This window comes from Pleurodeles waltl, chromosome 1_1, assembly GCF_031143425.1.
Source record: "Pleurodeles waltl isolate 20211129_DDA chromosome 1_1, aPleWal1.hap1.20221129, whole genome shotgun sequence".
Lineage (NCBI taxonomy): Eukaryota > Metazoa > Chordata > Amphibia > Caudata > Salamandridae > Pleurodeles > Pleurodeles waltl.
In genome coordinates, this window is record NC_090436.1 from 187,455,898 (window position 1) to 187,472,318 (window position 16,421).

Here is a 16,421-nt window from a genome sequence, read left to right on the forward strand (position 1 = left end):
GGCTTGAGTGAGTCCAGAGTGGGGGCCTCTCCATGTTCTGTGCAGGAGACCCCCACCAGTTCCGTTAGCCACTGTGTCCTAGTCCTCACAAACCATGGGATCAGCCAATTGCATGCTTCTAAACATAATGAGATCATGAGCCGTGTCAGATCTTTAAAAGTGCTTGCTGCAAAGGCCCTGAAAGCCCTCCTAATTAAAGAGGATTGAACATGTGACCTTACAAAGGCAGTGGTAACATTCTCATTTACGGCTTGGACTTGCAATGCTTGGCGGGACAGTCTTTACTTCTGGCTAAGCACGTAAAGCAACAAAATATAAAATCCCCTTTGATACTTTTATTGTCGTCAAGAGACACACACCACACCACATTTCCTAAGAAAATGAAAATTGTCTACTTTTCTGTTATTAAATGTTCTACTTATCTGTTATGTTAAAGCCGGGACCATTTGACAGTCTGTCAGCCACACACATTACTTTAAGCGAGTGTCAGTTATTGGTTGCAGAATAGTGCACAAATTCAATTTTTCTGCATAGTCTCCCTAGATTTGCCATTACTTTTGCTGGTATTGGGATTCTATGCATTGTGACTACGCTCTTCAGCGTCACAGTGCACGTTTTCTGACCCTAAAATGGTGCTGGTAAAATTGGTTTCACCAGGTTGGTCTATTTAACTTTTCCAAGGCCGAGGGGAAGGTGCAGAAATTGAACCAACATCATTGGAGTTAAATATTGTATGAGGGCGCAGTGCAGTGCACACTTACATCAAGAACATATGAAAAAAAGGACAGACATGCAAGGAACACTACTGTGCTTTGGCAGAGCTGCAGGTTAAAGGCACTGCGGTAATACATGGCAAGGAAAAGTGTTTTTGCTATGTAGAAAAACATATTTTAGATATTAATATGTCACCCCAAAGTTGACTTTGTCAGCCTAAAGTAATGGTGGCTTAAAGTCTTGCACTGACGGAGGATCTTCACTTCAAAAAAGTGTAAGTCTGTGGGTAAAACTTTAGACCAGCATTAGAGGGCAAATCTATTTTCTTGTGAAGCGACCTTCGTGGTTAAGAAATCCAGGTCTGTCCTGCTTGGAGCTTTTGGCGGTAAAACCAATGACTTCAGTGGCAGTTTAACAATTACATATCTGACTTCTTTTAAGCCTTGTCCAGCTGAAATATTTTACCTTTAATTTCAGAGCCCAAGTCAGAATGTAAAATCTTTGCCCACAATGACTGCTTGATGTATCCAACCTCCTCTTTATCATGGTCAGCGAACAATCCACTGGAAACAATGAGTTGATAATGCTTCAATTTTTCTTGGCGCTTTTTGTCTTGAAACGTAAGAAATTCTTATCTCTGGCTTCACTACTCTGCTTTTAATTATTTTGGTGTCATTTTTTTCTGTTATATTAATTTGGTGTGGAAAATGTATTATGTTGTTTTCCTGACTTTGAAATTGTTGACACTGCTTAGACGTAACATGCGCTTTTCTGCGATCGCCTGCTGGTTGTGCCATGGCTACCAGGGTTTGAGCAGAGATTCTCTCGACTGTGTATTGACCGAACCAGAGTGGATTTATTAAGTTGGTAGGGGTACCTTCCTCCCATTTTAATAACCGATATCCTGACAAATAGGAATACCTGTTTGGAAATATTCGAGTTCAAATCTCATCATGTCTTTACAGGCGTTGCTCCCAGCTCAACATAGGAGCTTTCTGGAGAGATAAATAAAAATATGTATGAAAATATTAATTATCTCCTCCAGTTGGAGGAATACAGGCTTCTCAATGATTGTACTTAGCTATAACCTCATAATCAACTCTTGTTTTGTAAAAAGATTACAAGCTTATAGATTTTGATACAAAACTCCTAAATTTACATTGCTACAGCTCCTCTAAATGGTATAAATTGGAACTACGATCAGTGAATACATTTAAACTTTATATGTGAAATCACACAAAAACCCGCAGGTTTATTGTCCAACATCTGCGGGCAAGCTGAGGCAGAAGGCAGTAATGTAACATTTCTCTCCTAGTCTACATTAAACGTGCCACGGTGCCCGCTGGAAGCGTCTACCTTCAAGTACTGAAGGCAGCTTCTGTGTGCACATTAATAGAAATGTAGACTGAGGTATGCACTAGCAAAGCTGGCTACACCCCTTTTTACAACATGACTGTGCTGGGGTGACAGGCCTCTGTCAAGGTCCATATATTGGAGTACTGCAACACAAAACAGGCAGATCTGGTCCATCAACGGTCAGCTCTCCCACATACAGGACATTAGAATTCATATAGAGATATAGGTGTACACAGCTCACAAATGCCCTCGCCTATCTCCTCCACTTACACGCTGAGGCTGCACAGACTGCTACTAGCTGACTGTGGAGAAGCATTTCTTGGCTTAGCCCATCAGTACTGGTTATCTTACTTCTGGAGTTGCAGTGATATAAGTAGTGCAGCCCTGGCCTGGCCTGAAACCTTCTCCAGCAAGGTGCAGAGCTGCTGCCAACCCTGTGAGTCACTGGAAATGAGCATGTTGCAATTACACAAACCCTTACACCATCTAGAAATCCTGCTGGTTGATGGCACGGAGCTAGACTTTAGGAAAAATTGACCCTTGGATAGAGAGTCAGGAGCACAGAAAGGCAACGTGGTCAAGGAGAACAAAAGCTGCGGGCGCATCCTCTTCAAAACCTATTATTTGACATATTCGGCCCAGCCCTGGATAGGAAGCCCCTTTGTGTACTGCCACTGTCCAACAACTCCACTCTAGCAGCTGCTATTACAGTACTTGCAAAGAGAAACTGATAGCTGATCAAGTGAGCACCACCAAGATCGAGCAGCCTTGTCAGGTCTTTCAGACTACACTGAACCGCAAGCCTCCATGTTGTTGTTTGGTCCTGACGCTGCTCGCCCTGGCTTGGTACTCCGAGGCAGACTGGGAGCCTGTGCAGGCTGTCTCCAGCCCAGCATCCGTGTTGCTGGGCTGGAGATTGCCTACAGCGCATGTGTGTTTGGCTGGCCCGAGATAGCTGGCCAAGTACACATGCGCTCTGACTGGAGTGCTCTGTGCACTCCCTTCCAAGGCTGTCATCCCTTATGCCCCACCCCTTTCACAACGAAGGAATAATAAACCTTGTTTATTATTCCTTCATGGTGAAAGCCTTGCAGCTTCTGCTGCACCATGTCTATTTCCTCTCCTGTCGCCTCTGTCCCCATACCTTACATTAATTAGATCTTAATAATTTGACTACACACGTGAGCATCCATTGTTTTGCCGCCTTTTCCACACATTTCCTAACTAGGATCATATGTGCTAATGAGATGGTGCAAAATGCCCAGTTCTTGTTGGGCATGCCGTTACCTGCTTGAGTAACCACGATCGTTGTCATGCTATAAATATTTTGCTGAGTAAAACCTCACACACTGCCTTTGCGCGGACATATTGTAAAAAAAGAAATAACGTTGATTTATCACGTGGCAGAGTTAACCTACGTGAAGCTCTTGGCAGGATAAGATGCTTTCACACTAGCAGCATGTAAGCCTGACCCGGTCCATCTTCCCATGATGAACGCTGGAAGAGGAGGTACTTAGCAATTACACCCGAGGCATGGGGCAGTTATTTCTGACATATGTAACAGGACTTGCTGCCCGGGAGACAATTTGATTAAAAGAGCAATCAGGTTGATCAACTTAACATATTCATAGACCTCTGGATATCCAAACAGATCAGATATCAACTAACAGAATGAGAGGGCACACGAGTAAACAAGCACTGCCAAAACCAATTGGAGCTGCCACCAGCATTTAGGTGTGGTCAATACTCATCAAGCTAAAAAAAAAAAAAAAAAAAAAAAAAAAAAAAAAAAAAAAGCATTGGCTAGCATTTTTTGGGTCTAAAAAAGCACATATTACCATAGCAGTCCCAAAAACTGATGGGAAGTACTTTGTATACGGAGGTTTTCCTTGTGAATGGGCAGTACGCCTTCACTCAAGGCAAAGACAGCATGGCTGAAGTGAATCACTCATTACAAGGGGCAGCCAACTGTTTTGTACAGCCATCTGCTGCTCAACTGATTCCACCCATCTTGCTGCTAATTAAGAAGAATTCCAGTGCCATCACATCATCAGCTTGCCCTGTTAGTGTGATTCTGGCTGTCACAGTTACCTGCAGAAAGCACTGCCATTTTGATAGTTTCTTTGTGAAAGATTTTGCAAAGAATCAATAAGGTCAAGACTCGAGCCTATCTTAGTCAGTAAGATTCGGGGGTGGGGGCACTGGGGTGAGCTTCAGATTTTCCAACAATGACGCTGCAATATAATCTCAAAATACATTATAAGACAGGCAGGGCACATGAGGGGCTAAAGGGACCGTGGAAAGGGAGAGGTCAGGGTATTGGTAGGGATACTAAGTGAGAGAAAACACAATATTTTGTAAAGTAGCCAACATTTTTGGAGACTTTCATAACAGAGAGACAGAAACTGTGTGTGCGTTTTTGTCACCATATATGTAAAAATTCCTATTGATATCCGACACATGCCTCACCATACCCGACTGAAAGCAGCTGTACCAAACTATTTTCCAGAAAATACATTTGTTGGGGGGAGGTAACACCCGAAACAAACCGTTCCACACCATACTACGCCCCTGTCTCTAAACTTGGTGTCCTTTGTGTAAAATGTGAATTTCCGAAGGGCCTACTCGGGCCTGAACGCTAAGTAAAGGTGACTTGATAAATTATATTGTAGAATTTTACAGCATTTAACACTTCTGACGAGGCCACGAAGCGCTGTGCCACTGCGTTCCTTGTTTGCCTTTTGTAGTGCATGCTTGGGCTACTGTTTGACCTGTATCGAGGTTTTAGGTGAGATTTAAACATCTGCCTCAAACTCCTTGCAGTGAACTGGTTACTGCACTAAGCGTGTGGGAAACTTTTCTTTAATGCTGAGTTCTACAGTACGTTTTTAGGCCTGGCGTTCCAAGACCACCTGATTTCACTAAAATGATATGCATAATATACTTACTGATAGGGTCTTTCAGCCAGCAATCTTAATCCGTTAGTCTGTTTTTGTGTCATTTCATTCACATTTTTCTTTCACCCACTAAAGCATGGGCGGACGGGTCAGGCAACTTCTGCCATTAGCTAGCTTTACTGTTAGTGAGGACCTTTTCACACACAAATTAGTTCCTTCCAGTTTCAGGGGCTACTATGGCAATATGTGCTTTTGAGAACATAAAGGGGGTCATTTCGACCTCAGCGGTCTTTTGACAAGACCGCAGAGGACCGCCGTGCTGAAGACCGCCAGTGGTGGCGGTTTTCCGCTCGGCGTATTATGACTGCTGGCAGCCCTCCGGCCTTTTTTCGGACGGACAACCGCCAGCAGCCATACTGGCGGGCGGCGGGGAAGTGGAGGTTGCTCCACCTCCACGTCAACAGAACACCGCCCACCGAATCACGTCCTGTGATTCGGCGTGGCGGTGTTCTGTTGACAGTGTGGTGGCGGCAGAGCAGCCCCCATGGATCCGTCCCCTCCCGGAGGATCAACGCACCAGGTAAGTTGATCGTCCGTTAGGGGAGGGGGTGGGGGGTGTTGTGTGTTGTGTGCATGCATGGGGGTGTGCATGTGTGTATGTAGAGGGGGTGTGTGAGTGCGTGTATGCATGCGGGGGTGTTTGGAAATGAGTGCGTGTCTGTCTGTATGTATGTCTGTATGGATGTGTGCGTGTATGTATGGATGTGTGCGTGTATGTCTGAATGTGGGTGTGTGCGTATGACTGTGTGTGTGGCTGTTGGCATGTATGTTGGTGTGTGTGCGGGTATGTGTGTTGGTGGTGCCTGCGTGTGTGTCGGGTGTGAATGTGTAATGTGATGTTGGGGGTAGGGGTGGGGAGGGGGGTCCTGCCACCTTTGGGGGTGGGGGGTGTAGGGGAAGGACTCGGGGTGGGGGAGACCCCTATCAGTGCCAGGGAAAGAATTCCATGCTCACCAAAACCCCAAACCCCATGAAATCCATGGCGGTCAGCCGGGTCATGATACCGCCGGCGGTATTGTGACGACCGCCGGGCTGGAGACCCAGGTAACCGCCATGGTCATAATTCCAAAAAAATTACCGCCAGTATGTTGGCGGTAAGACCGCCGCTTCTCCGCCAACCGCCAGGGTTGTAATGAGGGCCAAAATATTTTAGACATTTTTTTTAGATTTATGAGAATCCAACAGCTTCCCTAACAAGGGTTTCCATGCCAGGGCATCTTTGGAATACCTGAATGCTAACTGAACTGAATTATATGTTGAAAATCTACATATTATGGTGCTGATGCTTATAGATGAGTTGACATTTGCATTCCTTAAACTCTTCCTTTTTTCTGGCCTTGCCTCGGGTCAAAATTAGATAACACCACCAAATCTTCCAGGCAATTTGAACCATGGGACTCTTCCTTGACTTCCAAACTTTGAGGATCTGCTCTTTTGCTACCATACCTTAGGACACACGTTAATTCAACCAAATAACTTTCATTGGAAAACAATGTTGTTTGCTTCAAATGTTAAATCTGGCTTCATAGGCATGGATATATATATATATATATATATATATATATATATATATATATATATATATATATAAGCATCTAGATCTTTAATTCACTGAAAAAAACAAAGGTTACAGGAATGTTATAGCTATGAAATTGAATTTAAAAAACCTTGGAAATTCATTTAAAAACCCCAAGGTTACAGAGATGTTGTAGTTAAAACAGGAATTATAGAATGTCTCAGAGATTAAAAACAGGAATTATAGAATCTCTCAGAGTTAAAAACATTAATACAAATAAATGCAGGGGTAGTAATAAACTGGCTGAGGATCCCCATTTTTTTGTCTTTACTTCCCATGCATTGATTAGCAGAAACAAATGAAAAGATTATCCTATCATGACTTGCAACTTGTATAGGGAAATATACTGGAGTACATTTAGTAATACCAGGGGTTGCCATGTTTAAACAATTTCTTACCAACAAATCTTTAAGGATTACAATTAATGTAATTTGGATATTTGAAACAAAAATATGGAAGTGGATTTTTTGTGTTAATTAACTAAAAACACTTTTTTTTTTATTTGTTCGTGAAATGCATTTGCTTGCGTAAATAAAGATGTTGAAATAATCCATATACTATAGTTGAAGAAGACTCCAAAGACATATGAAAACATATTTTTGACACATTCCTGACATTTAGCTTGTGTAAAATCAATCATCTGTGCTGCGTATGCATTCTATGTATGTAGATATGTATGTATGTTAGCATGCAGGGATATCTTAAAGATTTTGGGGGCCCTAGGCCAGACACACTTGGGGGACCCTGTTCAGAGCAGTTTTGCATTTATGATCCGATTTCAGTTTTTTCATGCCCTTTTTGGCAAAGGTCACTGACACTGCACGGAGAGACTAGTCCAAATTCCAAATGTGTTCCCTTTTAATATTTAGAGGTAGTCATTTGTGTTTTCAATACAGCAGCAGACCTACAGCCATTTCTCGTATGTGAGGTGCTGCTTTGATCTAAAATTACCTTTTTATGGAGGTTATATGGTGTTGACAAAGATGAACACAACAATTCTCTGCAAAATGTCTCTACTAGACTCCCACAGATACCCATATTAAACATAGGGGAAATGGCATTTAAAATAATCTCTGTTTCAAAAATAACTCAAGGTCATCGGGGCAGGACTGTGGGGAGAATAGAGACGGATCAAACAGGGCATCCCCTATCGAAAGGGTGGGGCCCTGGCCAGAGCCCACTTTAGCAATGCCTTAAAATGTCTCTGAGTATGTTGTATTTGTCAGGCGCGAACCTAGCCAGAAGGTACTGAAGCACTGTGCATGGCCAAGGCAAGCATTCAGTCAATGAGTGATAGGGGTATTATCCTCTAGGGCACTTTGATTTACTGTTCATCAATGAAGACTCCCATACCAATGCTAGAGTGAGATCATTAATATATCCCTTTGAGAGATTCCAGAGGGAAACACGTGCTCCCTGTCAAAACGCTGCTAAGCATTGTACTGCTGCAGCAGAGGACAGAGACTGGTCAAGTAGCCATAAACCCTCCTCCAATTCTGCATGCAGTCCATCTGTCCATACCCACTGCAACCTCAATAATAAGCCTGTTACCAGCCTATAAAGGGACCCCAAAACAAAGCAGCAGGTATAGAGGAGCACAAGTCATGTGGGCCTTCACCACACTCTCCTCCAGTCCTTACTGTAGCTTTTCTAGCCCTGCCCACCTGACTTTGTCCTCTCCTACAGGATGCCCTCTGTGCCCTCGCCTGATCATCCACAGTAAATGGTCACAAAAACAAAAGTTTCTTCAATCATCTGCAAAACTCTGAGCTGTATCAATGCGGATGCCAAGGTTGCACCACTTAGACAGTTCAGAGAATTTCCCAGTCACTGCTAAAGTTCCCGAGTTCGAACCTAACTTTTCCCAAGCACTTGTGGGAGAGAGTCGGGCAATGCTTAGGTGGAGTAGATGATGTTCCGGAGGTTGGGGAAGTAAAAGTCATGCAACATGACACATGGAATGAAAACATCCCCTCTCAAAACACTAAATTGTTCTGTGATATGGTGCGGTGTTGATGACGGCGAGGCGCCCAAAAATGTGGCTTACTGAAAAGTCAGTCAGGGCTGGAGTATCTGGTGCATGGTACAAAAATGTAGGAAGAGGATGTCTAAAAAACATCTGAGAAAGTATGGGGCCTGAGGAAACAGTATTGTGCACTTAAAGGAGTTGGTGTCCCTATAAAGTCTTTTTTTCCAAAATAAATCTTTTCCACACTATTCCTGAGACTTGTGGCCGGGTTGCTACAGACTTTTCTTACGGTAGTACACGTGCTGGGTTATATTGTTGACATTGGAGGAATACAAATGGCAAAAAGAAAAAATCAATAAAACACTCTGAAAAAAAAACCGATTCCCTTAACGTTTAGTGGTCCACTCCCTGTTTGAGTTAAACAGAGTTGTATTGTACATTTAGAAGGCCTCAGTTATTTGTGCTTGGGCTTTTTTCATTTGATGGGTTACAATATGAATAAAACTTTTTTCCTTTTTGAACTGGAAATATAGACCTTAGTTATAACGTATTTGTTCTGCTCAACTGCACGTATTTCTTTTGAGCCTCCTATTCGACACACACAGGAGAGCAAGGGTACCTTTTAGGACTATTGTTCTAGTCGTTATGTGGCATTCTTTCAGCCAGATTTGACAGGAAAAATAACCCAGTAATTGCAGAGTGTAGATCAGCCCTCAAATGTACTCAAGGCTGATTGAAAACCTCACAAACTGCATCTGTGTTTGTATTGGAAATCGCTACAGCGTCAACTCCCAGATGCTTAAGTTTAGACCACCCAATAAAGAGGACCTAATCGTTCCCTACTGTTTGGACAAATGCTTTATTAAACAGCTTGCCGGAGGTTTTCTGAAAGGTAGCAAATGATGTATTTCCATAATCAGTTCTAGAAAGATTTAGCCTTTCAGGGCCTGCCCAGTTTTACGTCGCGATCTTAATATAATCCGCAATCCCTAAATATTCACATTCAGTTTCTGACCAACGCCTGCCAAAATGTAAACTGTTGGAGAAACTGCCTGAACAAACTATCCTTAACTCAAGCAGCATGTGGATTGTAAATTTATCAAAGAGTTGTTTTCTTCACTAGTTTCTTAACTATAATCTCTTGGAAGCCTTACTTCCATCTGAGAGATTTCTGACTCATACTTTTAGTTTTCGAGCATCAGTGGGCTTTCAGAGCCCTAGATGACATGCATGCACAGCAAAACTATTCCAAATAAAAACCTGCAGCATTGAAATGAGAATGGCAAACATCTGCCAAGATCCCAACACTTTAAACCAATAGTTTACAACACTAGTCTGTGAGGGCTGCATTAATGCCAGATTTTCAGACTAACCACTAAATGAATTACTTCTATTGAGTCCCTCTCCATAAATATCCCTAACGCGTATCCTGAGAAGCGCACATGGATCTGGTTTCGGTGACAAATGTTGCTAGATCTGGTGGCCTAGTGGACTAATGCCTCTACTAGGGGGGCCAGTGTTTGACTTCGTGGTCACCTATTTGAACACTGGCATGTCTACTCAGTGTTTAATCTTTCTGCGGTCACTGAGGAACCACTGAGTTGAGTAATAATAAACACCCTTTACCTCACTGCAGAACCAAGGGGCTCAATTGAAAGTAAATAAGCAAAATACAAATACTCTCTCATGTTAGTGTTGGACAAATCTGGCTAAACCTTAATAAATGTATCCCGAAATAATTTCAGACCATGTCCCATTAAATCTATTTCTGGCCTAGTTCAAGGCAGATGGCTTTTCCAACCTGCCTTCCTTTGTGGTCCAGGAGTAAAAGAAGAGCTGAAAACACACATTAGGAATACTTTCAACTGAACTCTCAAATGGAAACACTATGCATACATGGGAGGCTTTTAAAGCAATCTGAGGCAAGCGCATCAAGGAGCTCATCAATCTTTTTTTTTTTTAATGAACCAATACAAACGTGAGCATCTAGAAGAAGAACTTCAGCAATCAGAAAAGGAACATAAAGAAAACCTTACCAGAACCTTGCAGCGTGAAGTCATCATACTAAGGGGCAAGTTAAATGCCACAGCAACCAAGAAATTGAATGTAAATGTCTATAGCTTGCAAAAAACACATATGGTCAAACTAACAAACTGAGTACCCATTTAGCTGAGCAATTGAGCTAAGTGTTAGAACAAAAATACATAACAGACGTAATACATCCCAATGCCACCTAAAGTAACTGAAAAAAGACAAACTAGAAACCTTCACAGATTACTACAAAAGCTAATAATGACCCAAATGCTCAGATGATGAAAAACAAAATGAATACTTAGCAACTACTCCCTTCCTCACAGATAAGAGCAGGAGGGAGGGAAGGTTCTTGAAAGTCCCTTTACTAAGGAAGAGGCCTTTATATAGTTTAAAGGGCAATTTAAATTATGCAAAACCCCAGGGCCAAATGGCTACCTTGGCAACTTTTCCAAGGACTTTCCCTCCATACTGGTACCCATACTGACAGAACTTTTCCATTCAATTCCATTAAATTTAAAAACACACCTACTAAGGGGAGGCCTACATTAATTTAATACCCGAACGAGTGACCAAGCGATGTGCTGACTATCCAATCAAACTACTTTACCATGGTCTTTCATGATAAAGTTCTGTTCTCTTTCTGACCTGCTTCAGAAACTGGGGTTAGATGATAGGTTAGGATAGAAAGAACCCTTGGTGCTCATTGGATCTAAAAGCGTTCCCTGAAGTACTGATTGTACCATATGGAATACCACAAGATGGAAGACCATAGAGCTTCTGTTCTGGCCAATTTGATACAGTATCTCATATTTTATACAGTAGCCCTCTATGAAGTATCAGTGGTCTATTTCATTGAGCCTTTCTTTCTTACTTAGTTTATGAGCTGTGGCACGTGGATGAATTTTGAACTAATGGGACTGTTAATATGTCTGTAATCAATAATACTAATTTATTCAAGAACATTACATAATGTACTTTATTAAAGCAATGTTTATATTACGAGACATACTATGGTTTAAAACACACAGTAACCTAATGATTAATAACAAATAATATTCCTAGATAGACACTTATACTGATAATATCCCTAGATAGACACCTGTACTGAATTGCAGTGCTACATATGAATGAATATACCAGAAAGGCCAAGAATGGAATGTGCATGCACAGTGTTCGGTATTGTTACATTCATTTGACCATCTTAGAGAGGGAAAGTTTGATAGACATGGAGCCTAAAGTTTTCCATTACCAAGAAGTGGTTTCTCCAAGGAGAGACAAAGGATAGACTGGATGTTGACATTCCACTACTTTCACCACCTTGAAAGCAATTTTCTCCTGGGGGGGTTGAATACTAAGGGGAAAGATGTATGAATCTCACAAGCACCAGTTATGCATTCATCTGTCATCCAGTCGCGGCTGGCGACACGGCAAAGTGGCAGGGGGAAACAAAACAAAAATAATAAAAAAAATATACATAAAAAAATTAAACTTACCTTAAAGTCACCGTCGCTCTCCAGGCACAGGCTCCCAGCCTGCCCTGCGCCAATCATAACGCTGCTCAAAGCAGACTGGGAGCCTGGGCCGGCTCTCTCCAACTCTGCAACACAGTGCCAGGTTGGAGAGAGCCCTTGTGGGCATGTACGTTTGGCCGGCCCGAGACAGCTGGCCAAACATACATGCGTACTGCAGGGAGTGCTCTGTGCACTCAACCTCACTGCTCGTCACCCCCATGGCCCCACCCCTTTAAAAATAAAATATTAATAAACAGTGTATATTATTGTTTTATTTCTAAAGTTTTGCAGCTCCTGCTGCTGCAGGTGGGGGGCAGAGGGGATCAATGCTCCTCCGCCCCAAAGGAGGAGCCTCTCCTGCTGCCATCCCTTTATCTGTCCATTCGACCAATCTGCTTGTGCCTTTTGTGTGCTGTGACTTTCGTATTGTATGAGTGGTGTGTTGCACTGTAGGTGAACCTTTCTAGAATGCAAGCACCTATGTATTGGCCTCCATGAATGGGTGACTTTATGTCTGGTGGTCTGTGTGCATAGGTGCTAGTAGCTTTGTTGGCCTGTGTTGGATGTTATGTGCACATCTAGTAGTGTTTTGCCATATGGAAGGCAGTAATTATTGGGCGTGACCACAGAGTTAGACAACTGGCACCGCTTGGGGGTACCTTTGTAGAGGTAGGAACATGAGGCATGCGTAACTCTTTGTTGTAAATTGAGTTAAGATCTATAGCTTTGGACCCACTTCCAGGTCACTGGATGTGGTGTCATAATGGATCCTTTATAAAAGGCAGGTACTATGTGAAGATAGTACATAGCAATGCTTATTAAGTAACTTTGTACTTTATTCCCTTCTTTCTGTCAAGCACTTTCTGTTTCTCGCTGCAGACAGCTCCAGCTGCCTGTCCGGAGGCAGCACTGTATACAATACTCCATGGAGCCAATCCTTGCAAGATTGGATGGATTTCGTGTCAATCTCTATTACCTTGCTCCTATTTATTGCTTTCCTCGTTTTCTGTGTGTGTCCTGCCCACAAGAACTTTTTGGTTTCTCCGTAATTGCATTTATCATGTGTCCTGCTCCGAATGCAGTGTTGCAAACAGTGCCATGTTTAGGCAACATCACTTTGCTGCATTTCAATGCCACCTGGTAGTCACTAGAAGAACTGCAGCAGAAATGTGGAAGAGACAACACCGAGCTTGAAAGGCATTGAAGACTACAATACAAAAAGCATTGGTAATGCCTATCAGTCCCCCTTGTATGTAACGGTAAGCAAGACCGATTGGCATTGCCATTGCCCGTTGCATTCCTTATTATTCTCTTGCTTGTTTATTGATCTTGTTTGATGATATATGCTTGCTTATCGCATGCTTTGTTGAGTTCATGGCCTCAAGGGCAAGATTACATCTAAGTAACATCCCCCTTGTCATCCATCTGAACTAAGTAGATTCAACATAGGGGCTTACCTTATTTGTCTTAATTCAAACAGTCATTAGAATATATAGAAGCCAAAAGTATTCAGTTGTGGCATGCTCAAGTACAGCTCAGAGATGATATCTTTAAGCAAGATACAGCCGCCCTAGACCACAATTTATTTTGCAGCTGCATTCCCATCTCTAAAATGCACTACACCCAGTGTATTGCCTAGGGACGCCCTAACTCCACTGAAATCTAATACATGCAGACCTGCCAACTCAGACGGTGCCACCGTGTGACATACGATATTGGCTTCCATCACACGGTTACCCGCTGAGGAGCATAAGATGGTGTAGGAAAGTACCATCTTGCCTGGCATGTTACCCCCATTTTTCACTGTATATATGTTGTTTTAGTTGTATGTGTCACTGGGACCCTGGTAACCCAGGGCCCCAGTGCTCATAAGTGTGCCTGTATGTGTTACCTGTGTAGTGACTAACTGTCTCACTGAGGCTCTGCTAATCAGAACCTCAGTGGTTATGCTCTCTCATTTCTTTCCAAATTGTCACTGACAGGCTAGTGACCATTTTTACCAATTTACATTGGCTTACTGGAACACCCTTATAATCCCCTAGTATATGGTACTGAGGTACCCAGGGTATTGGGGTTCCAGGAGATCCCTATGGGCTGCAGCATTTCTTTTGCCACCCATAGGGAGCTCTGACAATTCTTACACAGGCCTGCCACTGCAGCCTGAGTGAAATAACGTCCACGTTATTTCACAGCCATTTTACACTGCACTTAAGTAACTTATAAGTCACCTATATGTCTAACCTTTACCTGGTAAAGGTTAGGTGCAAAGTTACTTAGTGTGAGGGCACCCTGGCACTAGCCAAGGTGCCCCCACATTGTTCAGAGCCAATTCACTGAACTTTGTGAGTGCGGGGACACCATTACACGCGTGCACTACATATAGGTCACTACCTATATGTAGCTTCACCATGGTAACTCCGAATATGGCCATGTAACATGTCTATGATCATGGAATTGCCCCCTCTATGCCATCCTGGCATTGTTGGTACAATTCCATGATCCCAGTGGTCTGTAGCACAGACCCTGGTACTGCCAGACTGCCCTTCCTGGGGTTTCTCTGCAGCTGCTGCTGCTGCCAACCCCTCAGACAGGCATCTGCCCTCCTGGGGTCCAGCCAGGCCTGGCCCAGGATGGCAGAACAAAGAACTTCCTCTGAGAGAGGGTGTGACACCCTCTCCCTTTGGAAAATGGTGTGAAGGCAGGGGAGGAGTAGCCTCCCCCAGCCTCTGGAAATGCTTTGTTGGGCACAGATGTGCCCAATTCTGCATAAGCCAGTCTACACCGGTTCAGGGACCCCTTAGCCCCTGCTCTGGCGCGAAACTGGACAAAGGAAAGGGGAGTGACCACTCCCCTGACCTGCACCTCCCCTGGGAGGTGACCAGAGCTCCTCCAGTGTGCTCCAGACCTCTGCCATCTTGGAAACAGAGATGCTGCTGGCACACTGGACTGCTCTGAGTGGCCAGTGCCACCAGGTGACGTCAGAGACTCCTTGTGATAGGCTCCTTCAGGTGTTAGTAGCCTTTCCTCTCTCCTAGGTAGCCAAACCCTCTTTTCTGGCTATTTAGGGTCTCTGTCTCTGGGGAAACTTTAGATAACGAATGCATGAGCTCAGCCGAGTTCCTCTGCATCTCCCTCTTCACCTTCTGATAAGGAATCGACCGCTGACCGCGCTGGAAGCCTGCAAACCTGCAACATAGTAGCAAAGACGACTACTGCAACTCTGTAACGCTGATCCTGCCGCCTTCTCGACTGTTTTCCTGCTTGTGCATGCTGTGGGGGTAGTCTGCCTCCTCTCTGCACCAGAAGCTCCGAAGAAATCTCCCGTGGGTCGACGGAATCTTCCCCCTGCAACCGCAGGCACCAAAAAGCTGCATCTCCGGTCCCTTGGGTCTCCTCTCAGCACGACGAGCGAGGTCCCTCGAATCCAGCGACACCGTCCAAGTGACCCCCACAGTCCAGTGACTCTTCAGCCCAAGTTTGGTGGAGGTAAGTCCTTGCCTCACCTCGCTGGGCTGCATTGCTGGGAACCGCGACTTTGCAAGCTTCTCCGGCCCCTGTGCACTTCCGGCGGAAATCCTGTGTGCACAGCCAAGCCTGGGTCCACGGCACTCTAACCTGCATTGCACGACTTTCTAAGTTGGTCTCCGGCGACGTGGGACTCCTTTGTGCAACTTCGGCGAGCACCGTTTCACGCATCCTCGTAGTGCCTGTTTCTGGCACTTCTCCGGGTGCTACCTGCTTCAGTGAGGGCTCTTTGTCTTGCTCGACGTCCCCTCTCTCTGCAGGTCCAATTTGCGACCTCCTGGTCCCTCCTGGGCCCCAGCAGCGTCCAAAAACGCCAAACGCACGATTTGCGTGTAGCAAGGCTTGTTGGCGTCCATCCGGCGGGAAAACACTTCTGCACGACTCTCCAAGGCGTGGGGGATCCATCCTCCAAAGGGGAAGTCTCTAGCCCTTGTCGTTCCTGCAGTATTCACAGTTCTTCAGCCTAGTAAGAGCTTCTTTGCACCAACCGCTGGCATTTCTTGGGCATCTGCCCATCTCCGAGCTGCTTGTGACTTTTGGACTTGGTCCCCTTGCTCCACAGGTACCTTCAGACAGGAATCCATCGTTGTTGCATTGCTGATTTGTGTTTTCCTTGCATTCTCCCTCTAACACGACTATTTTGTCCTTAGGGGAACTTTGGTGCACTTTGCACTCACTTTTCAGGGTCTTGGGGAGGGTTATTTTTCTAACTCTCACTATTTTCTAATAGTCCCAGCGACCCTCTACAAGGTCACATAGGTTTGGGGTCCATTCGTGGT